This window comes from Protopterus annectens, chromosome 8.part0 (assembly GCF_019279795.1).
Source record: "Protopterus annectens isolate FY-2018-M chromosome 8.part0, PAN1.0, whole genome shotgun sequence".
In the NCBI taxonomy this organism is placed as follows: Eukaryota; Metazoa; Chordata; order Ceratodontiformes; family Protopteridae; genus Protopterus; species Protopterus annectens.
In genome coordinates this window covers 1,125,572,703-1,125,582,944 of record NC_056741.1, presented here as the reverse complement: position 1 = coordinate 1,125,582,944, position 10,242 = coordinate 1,125,572,703, and positions in this window count along the sequence as shown.

Genomic DNA, 10,242 nt, shown 5'->3' with positions numbered 1-10,242 from the left:
GGTGCAGTGGGCCATTACATTTTGTGACACTACAGTTCTCATTGCATCCAGTTCATCAGTCACACGTTCATGAGCGGAAAGTCACATTCATCATTCCTCCGACAGGTTTTGATAACTTCCTCTGTTCCCTGATTGATTTCACTACCCCACAAGCTGGGAGTGTTCCATCCCAGGTTATGACGCTGTCACTCAAGTCCATATGAATCGATATTCCTTTATCTCTTGCAGAAGAGTGGAATGTCAGAACAGGTTCCATTTCACACACTGGATTGGTTTCTCGACTGCGTTGCCAGTTCTTCGAGCTATATGTGTTATAGTACGTTTCGCACCCAGAGGCAATTGTGCAGTATGTCATGTGACTGGAGCCAGATAACCCAAATAACAACTCCCGGACCAATTCCCAGGTAACCATTGATATGTTTATTTCCCACAAACAACATAACAATATTCTACTTTACTACTGATGCGGGTTACCTCTGCATGTAACATTTTCCTGTCTCTAACAGAGGACTGTTTATACAATTCAGGATGTTTCTGCACATCCTTCCACATTGTTCTCATGATGTTTCAATACAAATAATGAATGGTGCTACAAGTAGTACTGTGATCTTTGGCTGTTATATGACATTGTAAGACACAGTTATGTTACAAATACTCCCACCAACTGAAACTGTATCATGTTTATGATAACATACAATTCCTTTTTGTGTAACAGGTAAGTACATTGCCACGTTGTCCTGTGATCTCACAGAACCTGTATCAAAGTGTAAATATTCACAAGTCTCAATCTATCCCCAAGGGGACAACATGCATCGGAAGTCCTCCATATGATGTAGGTATGGCAGTACAAACACAGCAATTTAAAGTGTTCATAGTCTCTATATGCACCGCCATGCCTAGGTACTTGTGGAAGTGTGGAAGAGACTCTGTGGCCAGTTCATCACGTATCAGAATTTGTATCCGTGTAGTTATATGCAGGTAAGGTCCCAGCAAATGTAAAGTAAACACAAACATGGTTAATAGGTGTATAATCATTAGGACAGCAAACAAAATGTCTTTGGGGTTGCTTTGTATTGTTATACAGTCTTGCCCGGTGATTCAGGCTCTTTGGTATATCAGCTACAAGATGTCAATCAGTCTTGATATCCCTTACCGCTTTCTAAAATGTCAGGTGGACCCAGGACGACCCCCCTGCACACTTTCCCGCAGTAGGCCTTGCCAACAGTACCCCTTTCAGACCTTCACAATTTCCACTTGGCAATAATGTTCTTTGGATAACAGTGACATACACACAGGATACTGGTGTCAGCTATCGTCCGCCCTTTGTTTTTTCTCTTTATCTGTAAAAAACTTTAACTGAAGAACAGTGTTATTGGTTAACAATCCTCTCATGTCACCTGCTAATGAGTCATCGACCTCCGGCTCTGCAGGCATGACAGCTTTCCACTCTGGCACATGATATGCCATTCCACATACTACTTTGAAGTGGGTGCAGCACTTTACATTTGGAACTGTTGTCATGCTCAGCAATGCTAGAGGTAGACAGCACATGTAACTCGTCTGGATGTCACCCACCAACCTCCTCTACTTATTTCTCGGGGTCCCATTCTTCCGCCAGCAGTCATGCTGACTGTGGGTTGTACATGCAATTTACATTCATGGTAATAAAATAATCCCCCAGGTTGCGTGATTGTCTGGTTCACTACATGTGTTCTATTGTCACTGTAGCTTCTTTACAGCATGCCAGATCTAGGGATACTTTATTTTACTGGCACCTTTGCCACTGCTGCTGCATCCGGATTCATGGTTGGGAATGCTTCTACCCATTTTGATTATATATATGTGTAATCACTAAACAGTATTTGTTCCTTCACATTTATTCAGATGTATGAACTCCATACAAATAGTAGGAACGGTTATGGGGGTTTGGGGTAAACTCACTCCCTTCGGTTTAAATGCTCCCTGTGCATGATATCTACTGCAAATGTGACACGCTGCTCATGATGTTTGTATGTGGTTCGTAATTCCGTATGTTAGGAGTATTCTGTTAACCAAATGTACCATCCCCTGTTGAGACATGTCTCTACCCATGGCTCCACAAAGCCGCAAACTGAATACATTAGACGTTAATATTGGCTTTATCACTGTGGATATGTGCAGTCCGTTTCAAGGATTGCTCTCGTCATACCCCGGCTTTTCTGCTTTCAGTTGATGTTTGCATTGTTTGTAAAATTTCTACTCTAAACTGTCTGAGGTTTGTCATTCCTCATTCCCCAAAAACTTTCCAACTGTGAGGCTGCTTGTTTTGCAGATGCATGAGCTCATGCCTTACCTTTTCCTACTGTTATCCTGTTGCTTTCTATGACCTGCACATTTACAATTACCTACTTTAGTGGGTAACTGAATGGAGTCTAATGCATTCAGGATCAATTCCCATGATTAATCGGTATACCGGTGGATGTTATCTTTCCCCTAGTGTTCCTCTGCTGCTCATACACATGCTCTGTACAGACAACATACTGACTATCGGGACATATGTCCACACATCATTTTTCCCGCTACAGTACAAGCACTTTAAAGCTATCTATTCTGCTGCTTGAGCAGACACGTTATGCTGCAGGGTTTGGCCGTCTACAATCTCATTATCAATAACTACTGCATAACCTACTTGATTCGTTCCTGTAGGACTCTGTCTACATGATCCTTAACATTAACTGTCACCTCTGCATCATCTAAGGGTATATCAGTGATATCATGTCTGTGTGTAGTTATTTAATCCTTTTGATAGGCAACTGTGTGGTGTGCCATACACAGGTGTCGGACGTGGCGTTGATAGGTTTCATGTTGTACAACGTTCAATCACCATATGAGGTTGACTCATTGGTAGGGTCAAACAAGACAGATGTCTAGCACGGGTCAGGAATGCTATCTTCTCTTGCAGCAGACTGATCGCAACTGCATGAGACATTCTCACAGTGAGAGGGTGGTCTAGTAACATTAAGGCCGGGGCCTGTACTGCCATGGGTGCTACAACAACTGCCTGTACACAATGTGGCACTGACCATGCCACAGTGTCCAACTGCAATGAGTAGTAAGCTATGTAGCATTGACTTCCATGCTGTTGCATCGAGACTGACATCATATATCTCCGCTTACAATCTACAGTCTGACAACATGTGTTATGATTATTCAGGAGACCTACTACAGATGTTGAAGCTATCAATCGTTCTAGTCTGCAGAAAGCTGTTTCTGCTACTGTAATCCAGGGAGTATGTGTTGTGCTGCCATAGGTGTATTAAAGATTAAGGCAGACAATACAGCGGATTCCCATTGTTTGGTAACCAGCTTTGACAAATGTTAGTCGGCCCAGACAGGACTTCATTCCCTTCTTGTTAGTTGGCTTGGGTGCTTTGAAATTGCTACCTTCCTATCGTCATGTGATGTTCTACCCTACTTGGATACCACATATCCCAGGTACTTGACCTGTATTCTCTGTAGTTGCAATTTATGCTTGCTTACTTTATGTCCCTGTTCTGCTGAATATCTCCATAATGCTATTGTATCTTCCATACATTGCTGCTGGGGGGGGAAGCAGAATATCATCCACATAAAGTAGAACTTGACTGGCCCCCGGGGGGAGTTAACAGGGAAAGTAGCTAGCCATCCCCCGTGGGAATATCGGGACTTTCACAGTATCCCCCGATAGCCCGGGTATGGCTGTATCTGTTACCCTGAATGTACATGCAAAGCAATATGGACTATCTGGATGTATAGGTATTGCAAAGGAAGCATGGCTTATATGTACCATGGTAAGATACTTCTGTGGCGTGTTCATAGCATTGAATATAGTGTGTGGGTCTGGCACCATCGCTACCTTAAGTATTATTACATGATTTACAGCTTGTACATACTGTACCATCCACCATTCCCCCTTTGTTTTCCGATCAGAAGATACAGTGGTATTGCATGGTGAATAGCGATTACTTTGTAGATGGTGAATTCCCTCTGTGACTTTACAGATATCTTCTGGTGTCCACGGTCTATACACTACGGGGGTTGGGGGTTTCCCGGCCTTACTGGCAGGTTCAGAATTCCATCACACTACAGCTTAGCTTCACCAATTACATGCAGGCTTAGTTCTACTGCCATATTGTACGGTACAATTCAATGCATTATATAGTATTTCGAGTCTAAACTGGCACTTCATATGTGTTTCTATATATATTTTCCGAACAACAGCCATCCGCCATATGCATGTTGTTCCGTCCTTTACCTTGACCGTGTGTATTTGTCCGTCCGGCAACGCTACTCTCCACATGTGATGTCCCACCTTGCCCTTCTTTGCCTGTAGCACCCTGTTAGGACGTCCTGTTTGGTAGGCATGTGTTCCGCTATATGTGATCGACTTCACTGCATAGCTAATCATCGATGCGGTGGTCCAACAACCCGACTTGTCCACATGTGTACAGTTATGTGCACCGTGTCGTATGCAAACCTATATGGTTTGGACGGGTACATACCACATGCGGATGTACACATTCTGCAGACACATTCACATGCAGCCATTTACATATCTGTACCTGAGGTGGGTTGGTGACATGTGGGTGCGTATTTGCCAGCGTGGCATTGCCTAACACAAACATCTTACCACATTTCAGGTATGCACATTGTGTGTGGGTGTATAGCTGCACACGGATGCTAGCAGGTTAGGGTGCAAAGGTGTACATGGGTGGGACTGACATGTACAATGAGGCTATTGTGTATTACATCTGAATGCATGGGTTCTGCTTCTGGATATTACACACTTCAACATACGCCATCCAGTGTATGCAACAGAGACGTTGCTGGGTGTGGGATATGTTGCTATGCACATGTTTGCCTGTGTTTGAGGTATCTTGCTTCCTTACTGTTGTTATGTCAACACAGCTACCCGGCTATGTACTCTCACTACTGCTTGTGACCATTATGGTTGGCACCTTTTCCAATGCCCATAGTGGGGCATGTTATGTGGAAACTTCTGAATTTGCAGGACTACACATACCCACGGCTAGTGCAGTTGACAGAACTTCACTTGTTTGCCATACTTTAAGCTTATTCTGTAAGCATTTGGGTTCCTTATTCATTTTCTTATGCCATATCTGTGTTTCATATAGTAATGTATATGTTTTATGCTACTATTACATGTATATTGCGGGAATTTTCTTGGCAGGGGATCAGAGGTCATTTTCCATTTTTCCGATTGTTGCAGGGACACAACTGTCCAATCAGGGACTGTCCATGGCACATTGGGACAGCAGGTAACCCTGGTGACCATGCCCATGTCGCTACTGGGGTTGCCACCTTTTCCAGTTTCCAATCTGGGATATTTCCGGGACTCACATCTGACTTTACAGGCCGACACATACACACGGTCACTATATAGCATAGAACTTCACTTGTTTGCCTAAATGAAAGCTTATTGTTGTGGCAGTTTGCTTGCTTATTCTGTTTCTTGTGTCATTTAGGTATTTCTGTTACAGAAATAACCAATTCATGCTACCATTACATTAAATATGGGATATCATTGTGTCCTACAATCTTAGCACATCTGCCATTTTTATACGTTTTTCGGGACACAACTGGCCATAGAGACTGCCCCAACCAGAGTGGGACAGGTGGTGACCTTAGTCGCTGCTCCTATGTCGGTGCGGCGCGCTGACATGCTGCTGTACACCTTCTCTGAGTGTAAGCACTGACGGTGCATTGCGGGACAAACGCGGTCTTATGCGTATCCTTTGCTCCTTGGACGGGTACACTTATGCCTTCGTGGCTTGTATTTGCTTCTCCGTTAATTTGGGACGGGTACTATGTTGCATACTCTACGTGCGCTTCATTCTGCATGGGACCTGGCTGCTGCCATTACTATTATGGGCGGACTGTGGCTGTCAGCACATTAGGTTGCTCACCTCATGCCGGCTTAGACACGCCTCCAGACGCATCCTACCTGGGTTCGCTCACGTACACTACGCACGTGTCTGTGGTTCCGGTGCACTCTCATTAATATGTATATGGCGCTACTGCGCCGGCTATTCACTGCACCGCCGGCGCAAGCCTTACGCCGGCCTTGCGCCGAGCTTCATGAATCCCGGGGCATGTCTGTTTACAGCATGTACTAGCACTGTCCAAAGAACAGATTTACCTGGCATGTTTCTAGAATTTGCTGTGCTGAAAATCCTAGGCAAAGAAAACTGCTGGTGGTTATTGTAGTATGATGTCTCATTGAGGATCTTTTTGTAATTAATAAGAGATCATCAGTAAGTACTTACCTCAGCTGCAGATAAGTAATAAATGTCAGGGATTATCTAACACAGTAAAAGTACAAGGTTTGAAGAGCCATGAATTGTTAAAATGTGACGGAAAGGAATGTGAGATGGTATACTAATGAATATCATGCTGTCTCTCTTTTTGGTTCTTTTTAGTGTCATATTTCTGTTAAAGTAAAAAAATAATGATTTTATTATTTTATTAATTGAAGTAATCAAATAGTTTACACTTATTCAGTACTGTGTTCTGTAAGAATTAGATTTCAAATACTAGCCAACATAAAAAGTAAATCTCAGTGGGAAAACAACTTCTAATGTTTTACTTATGAAATGTTAGCCCTTTCATCTCACAATTACCTCAAAGACTTTATCAAAACAATGCATGCAATGAATGGCTTCTGAATAAAGTGAAAAACTGTTGACATAACAATACCACACAACCCACACAGCTAAATATTTAAAAGAAAAAATAAGGTTACCTCAATGTCAGTGCACTTTTACTATTCATCTCATTCAAACAAGGTACTTTTTTGTTAATAATATTGGCTAGCATTTTTTTTTACTCTATTAAAGCATTATAGGTTCATAAGTTAGTATTAAGCTAACTGCCCTTGCGAGCCATTTTATGCTTAGCCAATTATCCCTTGTGAGACTCAAACCCTGCACCTTGTGTTTGCAAGGCAAACACCTTAACCATTAGGCCACACTCCCAACCATTAAATTAGCATCTCTTGCTCAAAAATCACCTGTGTCTGCAACAGAAGACATATCCCTTTTCAATTATTACACTGTGTACAGTGAGTCCAAAATATATTATGTTTTCATTTTTTTAATCTTATTGATAGAGATATGTTCATAGGAGTGTTAGGACTACCTCCATGAGATTTTAGTCACATAGAAGCTGCCTTACTTTTCATTTATACCATATGTAACCTTAGTGTGACTCATATTTAAATTAGGACCTGTATCTATATATCTGCAAAATGTAAATATGCCACACAGGGACCAGCTTCAAGATTTTTTTTAGTAACTTTATCAGAATATTTTTCCATCTTGTTCTAAAATTTCTTTCTGATTTGCAGGACTTTTTTAAGCTTGTGGAAGCTCCTCTCAATTTAGTCATATTCTATATTCTACTCTATTTGAACTTATTATTTTTTAAATATTTTATTTAAATTTTACATAGAGAAGCAAATAAACACATTGACATAAAAAGTAAATATCTATTTACACAAGTGTTTTTATCATTTTTTATATATACATTCATTAAAATCCATAAACTTATCATAGAACTCAGATTAATATTTAGCTTTTAAAGAGATCGGTTGTATCCAGTAATTGTATTCTCTATGTTTTTTTGTATTAATAGTAGACTTTTATGACACTTATACTACAGTAGTAATATTTAAACATTGTGTAAATGGCCTACTTTTTGCAATTTTATCGTCATTATTGGAGTCCTCCTGGTGCACTATTTGGTGTTTTTTGCTTCTTAATTTTATAGACATTTTTTTAATATTGATAATAAGCTCAAGAGAATAGGAAAATGCAGGGTAGACATCCAAGAACTGGAGCACTAAAAATCAAACATTTTATTAATATAAATTTTTCCAGCCACAATGCTTGCAGGAAACATTGATTTTTTTTTCTTTCAAAAGGGTTAAAGAACTTTGTAATCATGTACCACATGCTGCCAATCTACTTTGGTTAAGGGTATACATCTCTAGCAGCCGATGCATTCTTTGATATATAATCTCAATTCTATATAGACTGACAACAGATCTATGTGTAAATTAACTATATAGAGCAAGCTCCAATACAAAGACAGTGTACTTATTGATGATATGAAAATCATTTCCCAGGATTCAATAAAACTTGTGTAGGCTCCGTGTAGAGCCAACACGGAATGTTCCCATGTACATGGTCAAAGTTCCCCCTCAGCAGCGCACCATGCATATTAATCATAGCTCTCTGCCAAGGGAGATCATAGTAACACAGATATTGAATCAGTGTAGGCAGTTGTGTAATGGCTGTCCTGTGGTTTTGGATTGTGCAGGGAATACCTAGACAGGTGTTATGTATAGGATAAGAGTTCCTGCAATGTACCCTGCTAGTGTAGAAATATGTGTGAGTTGTTATAGTTTTTTTTTTTTTTACTTTTATTTATTTTTTATGCCTGTGTGCTTGGCATGGCATGCAATGGAGTGTTGTAGTGCCGAGCTGCACTTACACATGCACAGCTGATACATGCCAGACATCTAAATATAGGAACCCAATGTAATTAATTAGTTATAGCTGTCTACATTTTTTTTGTGTGTTTTTTTTTTAAATTGCCATTTGTGTGGCACAGCTCGGTGCTTAGCAAAGCTAACAGGTAGCTTAGTAGTATATGTGAAGATATACTGTTTTTTTCACTATCCAAGTAGCTAAATAGGTAGAGACATGCCTTAAAGTGCAGTAAGTCCAGGGGTCAAATCCCCAGCAGGCATACCTTTTTACATTTAGTGCTGTGGAAATGTGTGAGGTGGCCTAAAGGGAGGTTTAATTTAAAAACAAAAGTGTTACATTTGTAAAAGCTGCATAGTGTTAAGCACTACTTAAACATTGTCAATGGCTACTCCTCTTCATGCATTGTTAAGCATCACTAAAAGACAGTTGTGTGAGTTTACATGATCCTCAGCTCTGCTAAGCAGGTTTGTGAGATGCTAAGCAAATTGATGCTTTTTTTAATAATACAGTATGACGTGTAAGGGTGGGAAAACAGTCTATATTAACACCAATAGGTGAGAATTCTGCAGCATTTGTTGGAGTCTTACTAACCTGTCAATATGCCTGGTGGTGTTGATGAAAGAGGATGATTTTGGGTGCAGAGGTGGGGTGTGCAGGAGTCCAGATTGTTTGTTGGACTCCTGATCTAAAACTGTGAACCCCAGCTGTTACAGGATGATTACCAGTGCTCAGAATGTAAAGCTGAAGCCTAAGATCAGTTGGCCACAGATATTACCAGTGCTACTGGTATCCAATGCACTGCTGAGCAGTGTCATCACCAATATGACAACCTGAAGCGAAGGAAGAGGGAAACCTTGGACACCTGGGTTCAAGAGGCTAATCTGGGCATGTCCCACAGATATGTAAGTATCTTTGTTGCTACTTTACTAAAATACAAGCTGAATCCATGCAAAACTGGTGTGCATAATAGTGTGCTTCTTTTCCAACAGCTACAGCTGAATCGGCTCACAACGTCCAGTTTCACACCGGGCACCTGGCCAGGTTGTGCTGTGATTGTGATAAGCACAGATTATTTTCTGATAACTATAGCCCAATAAACAATAAATAATACCAATGACAATAAGCAATAAGGTATAACACAGGATTGTGGTTTGATAACTAATGTGTGCAAATAACTACACTAGGGCTGTTTACTGCATGTGTGTTCTAATGTCACTGCAGTCATCTGTAAAACTGAAATAAATAAAGAATGAAAAAGTAATTGCTTGATAAATGTGTTGCACAACCCACAGTATGGTTATTGCCTTCAGGTCACTTTCAGTCAAATAATGCTCTGTATTCCTCCCACTCCAGGAACAAAGTATATAGGTTAGGTAGTCCATGTTCTGGGCAGATATCATGTGTCTACTTCACAGATTCTAATCAACAATAACAATACAGTATGAAGCAGGATTGTTGTTGATAAGTAATGTGTTCAAATAAGTGCAGTAGGGCTGTATACATTGCATATGTGTTCTAATGTCACTGCAGTCAACTGTAAAAGTGAAATAAATAAAAAAATGTAAAAGTAATTGCTTGATAAATGTATTGTACAACCCGCAGCATGGTTCAGGGCTGTCTTCGGGCCACTTTCAGTCAAGTAATGCTCCACATTCCTCTACTCCAGGAGCAAAGTATATGGGTAAGGTAGACCACATTTGGGGCAGATATC